Genomic DNA, 14,709 nt, shown 5'->3' on the forward strand with positions numbered 1-14,709 from the left:
ACAGTCTTCCAGCCAGTCTGGAAGAACGGCCCTGTTTTGGTCTCCAGGGAAAGTCCAGAAAAATTAATGGAGTATTATAGAGACTAAAGAACTTCTTCCATGCCACAAAAATTACAGAAATGTAGTTTCCAAACTTTTTTCAAAAACCCATTTTTTTTTGTAAGAAAACGTTAGGTTGAGCTGCTCTGGTTGAAAAGGACAGAGAACTCTGGAACTGCAGGCTTGGTTGAATTCTGTGTTCTCCATATATTTCCTGAGGTACCTGAAGAACCCTAATATTCCATGAAAAAGAGTCATAAAGAAGTAAACAGTTGTAGTATTCAAGCAACAAACACTGAGTCCAGCTGATATAGGCAGAAAAGGCATTCATTTACTTTAATTCTTTGAATAATTTTCACTCCTTCACAAGGAAGCCTTAAGAAGTGGGTCTGGGGCTGCTCGTCAAAAACAAGCCTGAAGGGACACCAGGCATTGGTGTGAGAGGACACTGCGGCTGGCACCGAAGCTGACGCTGCAGTGGACCTGTTCCCACTGTTGCCCAAGAAAGCCGTTCTTGGTGTTACAGCTATTGGCAGCACTGCAAAGTCCCTGTGACCTCAGCGTCCTGGGGTGTCCCATTCTCATTGAAAGTTCAGCCTTGAAGAAGCCTCACCTTTAGGCCCTCAGGCCCTTCCTGTACCTGCAAGGGCAGCTGGGGAACCTAGAGGAAAGGTGCGGTCTCCATCTCACCTCACAGGGCTGGGGTGTCCCTCAGCGCAAGGCCCAGGTTGACGCTGAGCAGCCAAAGCAAGTGGCAGATGCATCTTATACCCTTGGTTCATATCCGCCATTCTCAAACATGCCTGCACAAATGAATCACCTGAAGAACTCAGAGGTAAATAAAATGACCATATACCACAGAGACCGATTGCACCCAAATCCCTAGAGGTGGGGCCCAGGCGTCCAGAAATTGATTTCAGCCTCTACTGGGGATTCTAACACACAACTGAGGGGAAATTCCTGATGTGATGGTCTCTAAACAACTTCCAGCTCTGCTATTTTGAGGATTTTATTACAACAACCTAGTGCTTTTTCCACAACTTTTTTGCGCATTATGCTTCTTAGGAAACTGAGTTTCTTACATTAAAATGAAGAAAAAAACAGAAATAATCCTCCTTCCATCCTGTCAAAGTTTCATAAGGGGAAGCCTTTCTTTTCCTCCTTAAGAGAGAAAGAGTGGCTTTATAGCCCCCCACTGCCGCATGGGCCCTCGTAGACTGCCCATGTATCCAGAATTGTCTGACATGAGACACATTCTCCCTACTGGGCAAAGTGAGAATGAAAAGGTAGGAGGAAATGTCTCTCTCTGGCTTATAAAGGGAAAGCAGGACAGCTTTTCTGGAACATCATTATGGGCACTCCATTGCAGTCCAGTCCATTATTAATGACCATGGCTCAAACACAGTTTCCTGCTCTTGTGGCATTTCATCCTAACGAAGGACATTTCTATAAATGTTTTGAAGGTAAAGATCTAAGTTATATCAGAGAATAACAGGCTGGAGGGGTCTGGAAAGGGTATTGGATTGTGAGCAGGGACCATTCTTCTGAAGAAATAACTTTCATGTATTGTGCAATGAGTTAGAGTGATCTGATCAGATCTGGAATGGAACCATCAGCACTCTTCTACGCTTTCCCTCAAATCAAAGGCAATTTCTTCTTCTCTATTTAAAAACAGGAGATTAGGCAACCAGACGGGCATTTGCTCAACTGGCCTACTAGTTATACTTTGAAATGTATTGAGAAATAATACTGAACCCGCTACAGAAAGCAAAACACACATTTGGCAAAACCAGTCTCTTACAAAAATTTCTTAGGAAGTGCTAGAGGCCGTCTTTCTTAAACTATGTTTGGTTAATAAGACTAGGTCTATGCTTTCTTAGTTAGTCTTATGAAATCCTTTGTGGAGCAAGGCACAGAATAAATAAAGGTATTTACCTGTAGTGAATCACCTTCTGCCTCATCCTTGAATTGGTCAAATTTCTCTCCTTTGATACATGGGAAATGAGATCTTAAGCACTATTGCTTGGTTTGGATTTTCAATTTGATGCTGCCTGTTGTGAAGGTGGCTTCTAAGAAAATACCACTTTAGTCTGAACTACTATTGATAATTTGCTTTTCTAGAGCAAATTAAAACAGTAAGAGTGAACTCATCAACACTGCACTAGCTGCAGGCCATCCTTAAAAGACAAGCCCAAAGTAGGGAATGCTGACTTATTGCCTACACAGTCTTAAGGGCCTCCACTGGCAAGGCCTTCACTGGGTGTGATGTTGCTGTTGGTAGCTCTGGACTCACAGCAATGTGACAAAAACTGCATGAGTTGGAGACTGAAGCTTGCATTTAATACCAAGAATCCTAGCTCAAGCACAAACTTTTTCAAGTACTAGTCCTGTGACCATGGGTAGGAAATTCACTGCTCTAGGCCACATAGGTCTCAACTGTAAAATGGAGACAATGAGCTCTACCTTTGTTAGCAGGTTGATCAAGTATCAAAGGGGCTAGTTTAAATTATTGTAAATTATAGCATACTTTATAAATATAAGGTAGAATTATCATTATATTCTTCTATGTTCTTCATCTAACCTTCCTTTCAGATCATAGGGGTCTTGTCCAAAAAGGAGCTACAACTCTCCAACTCAACCCCCCCCCACACACACACACACACACACAACTGCCACCAACTTTCAGTGTGAAGCCTTTCTATCAGCACAGTTTCTCCATATCAGAATGTTCTTTCCCTGGTATGAGTACTTTTTATTACCATCATTAATTTGAGGCCTTGGTTCCCCCCAATTTTTTTTCTTGAAAAGAGAGAGAGAGAGAGAAACAAAATCATAGCAAACCTTAGGGAAGAAGGAAACTAAAGCAGGTGGGAGGGAAGGAGGCTTTGAACTAGTAGTTAGGAAGGCAGAGAAGACCAGTTAGGGTCAAGTCGACTGGTGGACACATGTAACAGAAAGCCAAACTGACAAACTTTTTTAAAATACAGAAGTCAATCATGTTTACTTAACTGTTTTTAAATTTATATACAGTAAAACGTTCTTACTTTTGGCATACAGTCCTCAGAGTTTTGCCAAATTCCCCCACCACGCTCACAGTGCAGAATACTTCCATCTTGCTGCTCCTTTGCATTCCAACCCTCCCCCAGCCTTGAACCCCGGCAACCACTGATCTCTTTTCTGTCCATCCAGAAATTTAAAATTGGAAATAAAAACTTCCCATATACATGGTAAAAAAAGGCTGCCTTCTTACCTCAGCATTGCCCTTGGTCTAGATTTTTGTTGTACTAGAGCTCAGAATAATAAAATTCAAAGAAGAGCTATGGGTTTCCAAGCATTGCTATCATTGTTTTGGAAAGTGCTCTCCTGTCTGGATGCCAGAGGTAGGTCTGGAGGTGGGGATATATTGTGCTTGAAAGAATGAACAAGATCCCATAGAAAGGCCATTTTTCAGCACAGAATTGCAATTCTGGTATAAAATTAGAATTGCTTCTCAATGAGAAACAGCCTTTATTAAAGTAAGTAAGAATTCTTTCATGAGAATCCCAGGTTTGATATAACTTTTAATTAAGTTTCTAAAAAGCGGAGCTCATTTCTTCTTCCCTCCGCGTGCCATCCAGCAGCAGCGGGCAGGGTCGGGACCTGGCTTTGAATTCTAATTCCAATTTGAGTTTTTATACATAATTTTGGTTGATTCTATAGATTTTTTTTAAATTATTTGCTTAAATATCAACATATCTACTTTCCCCTCTTCCTCCATTTTCACTATGGAAATCTCTCTGGACAAAGTTTTTTAAGGAGTTCAAGCTATCTCTTCTCAATACCAGATTGCAGTTAGTATTTTAAAATCAAATTAAACAAAATGAACTCCCCAAACAAATCAAATTCCAACAGGCATTCATCTTTTACTCTGACTGCAGATAAAGAGGTGATAACATGAACCTTAGAAAAAGGATTTTGGCAGTAATACTATGAAAACAAGGTGAGCTTTTTAGTGGTTATCTGACTAATGTGGGCCCAATACTGTGAAAAGTTTTAACCAGTTTTGAAATACCACTCAGCATTTCTTTTGGCATCCAAACTAAAAGCAGGTACTATAAAAGAGCAGGGATTGGTGGGGGAAAAATCATTCTGTGGCTTTTTAACTTTTTTTGATGGCATGACATCTCAGAGGCAAGATAGCCCACAAGTGTATTCAGAATTCTCCAAATTATATTTTTAAACGTTATAAAGTTAATTCTAGACAATTTCATCATCTTTGAATCAATCTGTATTTAATTGCTGCTAGAATTATACAAATGGAAGTATTTATTTGGACTAGCAGAATACAGAGGTTTTATATGCACTTTTTATACATTCTACCTTCTTCTTTAATCATGTGTTTACTGACTGAAAATTTCAGTTGACTGCACAAAATGCATTCATTATTGATACCTATTAAATGTAACAGCAATTGTGTTTATGAGAGGCCATCTTATAGCTACTTACACTGGCTGACACCCCATGTATAATGTCAGATTATAGATCATCCTGGGAAAGGAGCTAGTTCTTCAGGTGTGATAAGTATCAACAACTCTTAGTGCCTATATAAGAAATAATAAAAACATACATATACACACACATATATGCTTTTTTTTAACTAGCCATATCAATAAACAGATCTTAATTCTTTTCTACTGTCTGAGAGCATATGGGTAATTATTATGATGTCCTTTGTTTTCCAAATATTGCATTATGATGATATAATCTACGCTTAAAAATAGAAAATAGATTTGAGATTTTTAATTTATTCATTGTAGAGAGGAGAGAGAGAGAAGAGGGGAAGGGGCAAGAAGCATTGATTCTTTTATGTGCCTTGACCAGGCAAGCCCAGAGTTTCAAACCAGTGACCTCAGCATTCCAGGTTGACACTTTATCCACTGCACCACCACAGGTCAGGTAGAAAATAGCTTTGAGTTTAGGGAAGGTAAGGTACCAAAGAGTGAGAGGAGGCAGGCATAAAGAGTGCTAAATTTCTGAGAAGAGTTATCCCACTTCCAACCTAAAATATTCGACACATCTCTGAGTAACAGGCTTACACCTAAGTAATTAAAATTTTAGAACTGGAAGTGACATGATGTGATTAAGTTTTTTACATTTGAAGAAATGCAAGCCTAACAGAGTTAAGTATTTGCTCAAAGTCACACAAAGAGATAGCAAGTCGTCGAGTCACAAGAGTAGATCCAGGGGCTACACACTACTTACTGACTCCATCTGAGTGCCGGCAGAGGAAAGCACCTACAGACCTGCCCCGTGGCCAGCTTTCCTACTTTCAGAGGCAGGAGGAGTCTCAGGTGCCCATTGATGGTTCTTTCTGATGAGCTTACTGAACCCTGAGGGATTCTCCCCCAAAATAATATCCAACCAAATACCCTCCTCATAAAACAAAGCCAATCTTCCTGAAGATCTGAGAGAGTTAATGAACACAGTCCAACATCTCAGCTTTTTAAGATTTCATGAATAATTGCCTTCCTTTGACCCTGCAGCTATCATAATGACTATGACAGTACCATGTACATAACATATAATAATATAATAGCATAATACAGTAAAAATAGTTCTTATTTTCACTATTTTACTATGATTATATAGCTTTCATTGAGCATTTAATAGATTATAGATGCTGGGATTTATACGTAAAAAAAAAAAATAACTCTCACAATAAATTAACATAATGGCACTTGTGTTGTTCATTACCTGCCTTGGGGACAGATCCATTTCCGGTCCTTCCCCTGCTCTGTCCAATACTACAGGGGACTGAATCCTGTAAGTTACATTGCCCATGCTTTCTTGCCCAGTAGTTTCCAGTTAGATTTAGTAAGGGGGAAACTGACAAAGAGGAGAGGGGAGGAGGGGTGATACTGGGTATTTCAGCTCATTTCCTTAGGTTTCAAGCAGCCCTTCCAAGAATGTCTGTCTCCTTCATTGTTCTAGTTCTCACTAGGTAGCCCAGGCTCTGAAACTTTGATAATACCATAAACTCCCTTATCCTTCTAGCCCCACAGGTGATAGGAGATTCCTGGTAGGTTACTTCTCCATCTCTGTTTGCTCTTTCAGCTCTTCTAGTATATTTACAATTAGTTCCCAAAACTAAAAATTCTCTCTGAACTCATTGACATGGATTCTGCTATTTCGACGGGAATCTGGCTCATAAAACATTATTGTTTTCATCTTACAAATGAAGATACCGAAGGCTAGAGAGGTCTGTCTCACACCAGAGAGAATACTATATATATACTAGGTACTATGCTGCGCACTTTATACACAGTGTTTCATTTAACCCTCACAAGATATTATATAGTAGATATTATTATTCCTATTTCACAGATAAGAAAAGAAGACTCAGGAACATAAATAATCTGCTCAATGTCATACTAGTTAGTGGCAGAAGTAGGAGCTATGTTGAAATCAATCTCTAGGTTACATAAGGGTACAACCAACAAATTCAGAGATGCTAGGAGGTGGGAGCTCCTCTTCCAGAATTTGACTGGTCAGGCTTTTCTGAAAGGTCACACCTGGAGAAAGGGGCCTCTGCTGCATCACAACAACTCAGTTCGTTTACAGGAAGGTTCAAGGCCACCACAGCTGCTCTGCAAATAATCACAAGACTAAGAACAGTGGTGTGCTGCTAATTGCTTAACATCTGCCCTCCAGGGGAAAAAAAATCATGATTCATACATAGCAATTGCCAGTTTTCACTGTGTAAGTGTTCCCACCACAGCTGATTTTAAGCTAGTAAATACACACACACATTTATGACAAGATTCATCTAAACTATATAAAGAAATATTATATATAAGTGAATAAGAAGAGAAACAAACAATACAGTCTTTAAAATGGGTGTAAGACTTTAACAAGTCCTTTGTAAAAGGCTATATATCTTTTATGACCCACAAGTATTTGAAAACACGCTCAAAATCATTACTCAGAGGAAAATACTAATTGAAAGCACAAGGAGATACTGCTATATGTCCCAGGAAAGCATAAAGCAAAAGTAACTGGCAATACCATGAACTGATGAGAATTTGAAGTTACTAATATCTTTATATTTTGTTGGTGATTGTGGACATTTGCAAAACTTTTATACAATGCCTTCTAAAGCCAAACATATGCTTATCTTATAACATAATTTCACTCATGGTAACAAAAACAAATGCATATGCCCATCAAAAGACATGTATAGGAATGCTTCCACCAATTATTCATAAGAGCCAAAAATTGGAAAAGCCCAAACATACATTAAAAACAAGAGAAATTAAAAGTATAAATATTTATACAATATAATAATGTCTAGCAATAAAAAAATGAACTGCTGATGTTTTCCCTCCAAAAAGAAAAGTATAGGTAAATTTAAAAAAATAAGATGAGCAAAAGAAGTCAGACATAAAAGAATACATTCTGTATGGGCTTTTTTTTTGTATTTTTTTGTATTTTTTTGTATTTTTTCTGAAGCTGGATATGGGGAGAGACAGTCAGTCATACAGACTCCCGCATGCGCCCGACCAGGATCCACCCGGCCCACCCACCAGAGGTGAAGCTCTGTCCACCAGGGGGCGATGCTCTGCCCCTCCAGGGCGTCACTCTGTTGCGACCAGAGCCACTCTAGCGCCTGGGGCAGAGGCCAAGGAGCCATCCCCAGCACCCGGGCCATCTTTGTTCCAATGGAGCCTCTGCTACAGGAGGGGAAGAGAGAGACAGAGAGGAAGGAGAGGGGGAGGGGTGGAGAAGCAGATGGGCGCTTCTCCTGTGTGCCCTGGCCAGGAACCGAACCAGGGACTTCTGCACGCCAGGCCGACGCTCTACCACTGAGCCAACCGGCCAGGGCCTATATGGCCTTTTTTTATGAACTTGAAGAACAGGAAAAACTAACTGATGAGGAAAAAAGTCGGAACAGTGGCTATTTAAAGTGGAAGGACAGTACTATTTATTGACTGTTGACACAAGTTCATCTTCTAGGATTTATACATATCTAAAGTTTTCTCAACCTGTATAATTGAGATTTTTGTCCTCTGGTATATATAAATCATGCTTTAGTTTTTTAAAAAGTAATCCTTGGGTTCCATGGATATGTGTATGCTAAATTTTTAGTCTCTCGATCATGCAAAAGCATGGTTTCCCAGATGCGAGAACACTCTAGCCCAGCATATCCTTGAGAACATTATCTCTGAACCAAATGCCAGAGAAAGTTGATTAGCATTACCACTGTCTTTGTAAAAAATTCTCTTAGATAAACCATTAACCTTCACTAGATCCCTAATTCAATATTAGACTTTCTGAGGGTCACTGAAGCAGTAACTGAGATAATCTGTATCATGTACTAAGGCAAAGTTTACTTGATAAATTGTATTTTTTCAAAGTTTTCATATGTTTGTTCATTTTTTTTTTAATGACTGTCCAGACCCTGATAACTTACCAGGTTCTAAATACTATACTTACCAGTCCCTATCTTTGTAAGGGGATCTAGACCTTTCCAGTGACTTAATTTTTTTATTATTATTATTAAATGGCGATTAAGTTCTCAGACTATTTCTTCTTTGCCTTGTCTCATTACTTGCCACTATCCATATAAACTTTATGTCTCTAGAATATCACTGGTTACTCTTCTATAGCTTTTAACATTATTTATCTACCTATCAACCCTCTTCCCTGTCAACTAATTATTCCCCAAATATTTCTTCTGCATTATTTCTCTTAGTCTCCTATCTAACTAATTACTTTGGGCCTTTTTTTTTTTTGTTCTAAGTTAATTAAAACAAAACCATTATAAACTCCATGCTAATAAAGGGCAATTGAAACAACTGTGCTATTAAAAAAATAAGACATATGGCATTATTACCAGTTGTATAAGCTAATCCAATTTATAGTGATAAAATGTGGTTAATGACATTTTATATAAAGTCAAGGGACAGTTTTTCCAGAATATTCAGGTTATCATTTATGATTGATTGTTTTTAGATACAGTGGCTCTACTAGTTATGAATATATCTAATTTTAGTTTTACAATCCCATAGTTATCTATCTTTTTTTTTTTTTAAGATAAAAGATTAAGTAGAATTTCAAGGAATCTAAAAGATCATCTAATCTGGCTGGTTGGCTCAGTGGTAGAACATTAGCCTGGCGTGTGGAAGTCCCAGGTTCAGTTGTTGGTCAGAGCACACAGGAGAAGCGACCATCTGCTTCTCCACCCCTCCCCTTCTTTCTTTCTCTCTCTCTCTCTCTTCTCCTTCTGCAGTCATGGCTTGATTAGTTTGAGCGCATCAGCCCCAGGCACTGAGCTCTGTGGCGCTTCTGTCTCAAGTGCTACAGTTGGGAGCACAGCCGCAGATGGGAAGAGCATCGGTCCCAGATGGGGGAGCATCGGTCCCAGATGGGGGTTGCAGGATAGATCCAAGTTGGGGTACTCTGTTTATCTTCCCTCCTCTCACTTGGTAAAAAAGAAAAAATAAATAAAAATAAAATAAAATAAGATCATCTAGTCTACCTTCATTCCTCGTACTTATATACATATATAGTGAAAGAATGGAAATGGGGGAGAAGTTTAGAGCAGTTGGATAATTTACCCAATGTCATTTACTGAGTAGGAGGCCAAGCTTTTATAGCACTCAGGTCTCCTTGGCATGTTTCTACACTTGTGCAAAAATTTAGCCAAATGTCTTGTTGAAGGTAAGATTCTTTTTTTTTTTTTTTTTCAGATACAGAGAGAGTCAGAGAGAGGGATAGATAGGGACAGACAGACAGGAACAGAGAGAGATGAGAAGCATCAATCATTAGTTTTTCGTTTCAACACCTTAGTTGTTTATTGATTACTTTCTCATATGTGCTTTGACCGCGGGGCCACAGCAGACTGACTAACCCCTTGCTCGAGACAGCGACCTTGGGTCCAAGCTGATGAGCTTTGCTCAAACCAAATGAGCCCGTGCTCAAGCTGGCGACCTCGGGGCCTCGAACCTGGGTCCTCCGCAGCCCAGTCTGATGCTGTATCCACTGCGCCACCGCCTGGTCAGGTGAAAGTAAGATTCTTGATATCTATCATAATTGCCTGAAATTACCAGCCTAATCAAGCTCTACAATTTTATGTATAGTTGTTCTTCCTTTGCATGGTTTCACTTTCTACAGTTTCAGTTATCTGTAGTTAATCATGGCCCAAAAATATTAAATGTAAAATTTCAGAAATAAACAATTACTAAGTTTTAAATTACATACCATTCTGAGTATTTTGATGAAATCTCACACCATCTTGATCTGTCCTGCCTTGGATGTGAATTATCTTTTTGTCCAGCATATTCACACTGCATATGCCAGTCATCATTAGTCACTTAGCTATCCCGGTTATGGATTGACTGTCACAGTATTGCAGTGCTTGTGTTCAAGTAGCTCCTACTTCATTTAATAATGGTCCCAAAGCCATTCGTATAACTTTTGTTACAGTATATTATTTTACTATTACTTGTTAATCTCTTACTGTACCTAATTTACAAATTAAACATGATCATAGGTATGCATATATAAGAAAAACATAGTATATATAGGTTTCAGGCAGTCACTGTGATCTTATAACATATCCCCCTCCCCCATGGTTAAGAAGAACTACTGTACTATCTCAAACCTCTCATCAAGACCACAATTTGGTCAATCTATTGCTAACTTTCAAATAACCAAGCACACCAAGTGAACTAATCAATTTGTATCATTTTCTTGTCAAGGGAAAATAAAATGGAATTCTTCTAATTACTTGATTAATATAATTTAACAATACTGCCATTATCATAAACATATATGTTATGCTATAGGGCACATAACTCAAGATAAGAAGCCAGACCAATAAGAACAGTGCTCAGAATACTATGGACCAGGGTAGAGGAAGATAGGTGAAGAATACTATGGACCAGGGTAGAGGAAGATAGGTGAAGAATACTACGGACCAGGGTAGAAGAAGATAGGTGAAGAATACTACGGACCAGGGTAGAAGAAGATAGGTGAAGAATACTACGGACCAGGGTAGAAGAAGATAGGTGAAGAATACTACGGACCAGGGTAGAGGAAGATAGGTGAAGAATACTTTGTACAATGAAATAGATCTTTAGGATCATGCTATTATTTATTCTTCTCTTTTGTTTAGTTGTTTAGTTTTTTCTTTTCTCTTTTCTTTTTTAATTTTTTTTTTTGTACAGCACATACAGAGCAATAAGAATAAACAAGAAAAACTTATTTTCTGGTCCAGCATGAATAGTATGAGAGTAATCCTTACATATTCATGGAGGTTTGTTCCAGGACCCCCTGGGGATATTAAAATCTATAGGTAGTCAAGTCTCTTACATAAAATGTCATAGTATTTGCATATTACCTATATATGAATTATAGGCTACAGAAGAATAAGTATTCATATCATTTCATTTCAGTGGATTTATCATAGTGCTTAGTGTATGAAAAATTCAAGTTTTGCTTTTGAAATGCTCTATAATTATTTTTTAGTTTTGAATATTTTAAATCAACAGTTGGTTGAATCTGTGGATGCAAAACCTTCAGATATGAGGGGCCAACTGTATACTAATTGGTGATAGGAAGTACACAGAATTACTCTGTTTTTTTCTTTGTTCCAGTCTTGTCTAACATGAAAAATAATCTTTATGTTGGAAAAGTACAGAGTAGTGACAAATAATATGATGTAATTAAAAAACAAAAACAAAACAGTTTCCAGAGTTAAAAAACATGAATTTGAAGCCATACTTTTCTTACATGAGTTATATAATCTTATGCAACTTATTTGCTCTGAGTCTTGCTCAGTGGTATCAATAGTTTCATCCCAGAGGGTTTAGTAGTATTAAATGAGATACTGTATGGAAGGCACTTTGACACAGTAATAGCTTAATAAATGATAGGTAACAGTGGACAGAAGCCCAAAATTGGTAAGACAATATCTAAGAATTCTTAATTATACAATTTCTCAAGGCCTAAAATAATTTTACCTGGACTGAAATAATTTGTTAAAGCAGTATTAGTATTATTGGGAGTAAGTCTCAAGCAGTCATGGCAAATAATAGATGTGTTAGACAACTGCCTTAATATTAAAAAAAAATGGGAAGAAATTATATTCAAAATTTAATAATTCCAAGCAGCCAGCTAGATGTTTTAATCCCCAGGGACATTCCAAATGCATTATGTATTGAGAAAGAAATACTCTATATACAATTTAGTTTTTGTTTTTTTTGTTTTGTTTTGTTTTTTACAGAGACAGAGAGAGAGTCAGAGAGAGGGATAGATGGGGATAGACAGACAGGAACGGAGAGAGATGAGAAGCATCAATCATTAGTTTTTCATTGCGCGTTGCAACACCTTAGTTGTTCATTGATTGCTTTCTCATATGTGCCTTGACCGCGGGCCTTCAGCAGACCGAGTAACCCCTTGCTGGAGCCAGCGACCTTGGGTTCAAGCTGGTGGGCTTTTTCCTCAAACCAGATGAGCCCGCACTCAAGTTGGCGACCTCGGGGTCCCGAACCTGGGTCCTCTGTATTCCAGTCCGACGCTCTATCCACTGCACCACCGCCTGGTCATATATACAATTTAAAAAAGAATTTGTGATTGCTAAAACCAGCATTTAGACAAGTGAAAGCAACAAATTTAAATTTCTTCTTTTTTCTTTTTTTTGTTTTTGGGGGGCTAAAGACTAATTAGGAAAATGCCACATGTGACAAAGGTTTCACGGACCATTAATAGGTTAATATGCATAATGACTATTCAGAAGAAGCTATTGAATACAGTACTTTCTATATTATATCACCAGGAAACCCATTTTTTAATAGAGCACCTAGTAACATCTGAAAGAACTTTGGTGGCCAGAACATTGTTGGGAAACACTAATCCACCTAAGCATGAACAGTAAGAATCTACACTAGTTAGGCAGATGTTGGGATATTGTGTTTATTTCAAAATGCCATTTTTAAAGGAACCATACCAGCATAATTGATTATATAAAGCTATATTGTAAAGGAAATAGTAACTATTATGCACTAATGGTAACTATTATGAACTAAACATTTGTGTATCCCTAAAATCATATTTTAAAACCTTAACCCCTAATGTGATGGTGTTGAGATGAGTATGTGGCAAAATGGCTACAACTGATAAAAACTAGAAAGACTATCGTGGAGATGGTAAGACCAATCCTCAACAGATTTACAGTTTAGAACCAGTGGAAGACAAACTCGATCCAACATAGCAACTAATTTCACTTTATGGTAATCCCTAGCTTCCTTATATGCTTATTGTAACATATTAGCATACCAAATGACACAACCTGACCCACCATGATTGGAAATGGGAAATTCATATAAGAACACAAAATTGCTGTTATAAATTGTATTATAATAATGCTGCAGTGAATATAGGGGTACATATATTCTTTTGAATTAGTATTTTGTGTTTTTTGGATATATTCCCAGAAGTGAAATCATGATCAAAAGGCAGTTTCAGTTTTAATTCTTTTGAGGTAACTCCATGCTGCTTTCTACAGTGACTGCACCAATCTGCATTCCACCAACAGTGTGCAAGGGTTCCCTTTTTGAGCACACAATTCAGTGTACAATGTGCTCTAAAGGTGTGCACCTGAAAATATCTGTATAATTTTGTTAACCATTGTCACCCCAATAAATTCAAAAGAAAGGGAAAAAAGACACAAAATGGTTTACACACTTTTTCTGAGAAGTCTTCACCCCTGTCTCAGAAAAATCCTGCATATCCCTCACCCTTATGGAATGCCCTACCCTTCAATTAAATGAGCCCCAGTAAAAGAAGTGAATCCCATTAAGAAGGGGCTGCTCTGTCTGTAAAGTAGGCCATTCTCTATCCCACTGTTTCACTAATAAATTCTCTTCTGCTTTAAACTCTATGCTAGCTAGCATTTAAATTCTTTTCTGCATAAAGCCAAGAACCTACAATGGGTCACAAATCTTTGGATACCTGGACCCACAGAACACCGGTACCATTAAGAGGGAGAGACCTATGGAAGGGGATTAGGTCCTGAGGATACAGCACTCATGAATGGGATTAAGAATTCTTACAAAAGATATTCCCTAAGAGCTTTCTTACCTCTTTTAACAGGTGATGAAGCAGTAAGAAAATGGCTAAGCATCAGGAAAAAGGCAGTCACAGGACATCAAATTCGCCATCGCTTTGATTTTAGACTTCTCAACCTTCAGAACAATTCGAACTAAATGCTTGTTGTTTAGCCACACAGTCTGTTATTTTTGTTATAGCAGTCTAAATGCTCTAAAAAATATGAAAAAGACACCTTTGGAAGTACAGCTATTCTATAAGCTTATTTCAAAAATTTCAATGGGTGTAATAAAAAGAATGAATTAGAATCATTCTTCTGTTTAGTTTAAGCAACCAGAAATATGAGAACTGTTGTAGAAGTTACAGGGAGGCACATTTTGGCTGAATACAAAGACTTGTAAGAGTACTGATTTTGAGATTTGGTAGATTAAAATTATATGTCAAATCCTGCAACTTTCTAGTTAGGTGTCCTGAGCAAAGGACCTAACCTCTCAGAATAATAGTTTTCTCATCTGTAATATATGCAAACTTACAGTCAGTTTGTCCTCTTGGCCTTGAGTGAGAATCAGTATGGTGGGAGTG

The sequence above is a fragment of the Saccopteryx leptura genome, chromosome 7, assembly GCF_036850995.1.
Source record: "Saccopteryx leptura isolate mSacLep1 chromosome 7, mSacLep1_pri_phased_curated, whole genome shotgun sequence".
In the NCBI taxonomy this organism is placed as follows: Eukaryota; Metazoa; Chordata; class Mammalia; order Chiroptera; family Emballonuridae; genus Saccopteryx; species Saccopteryx leptura.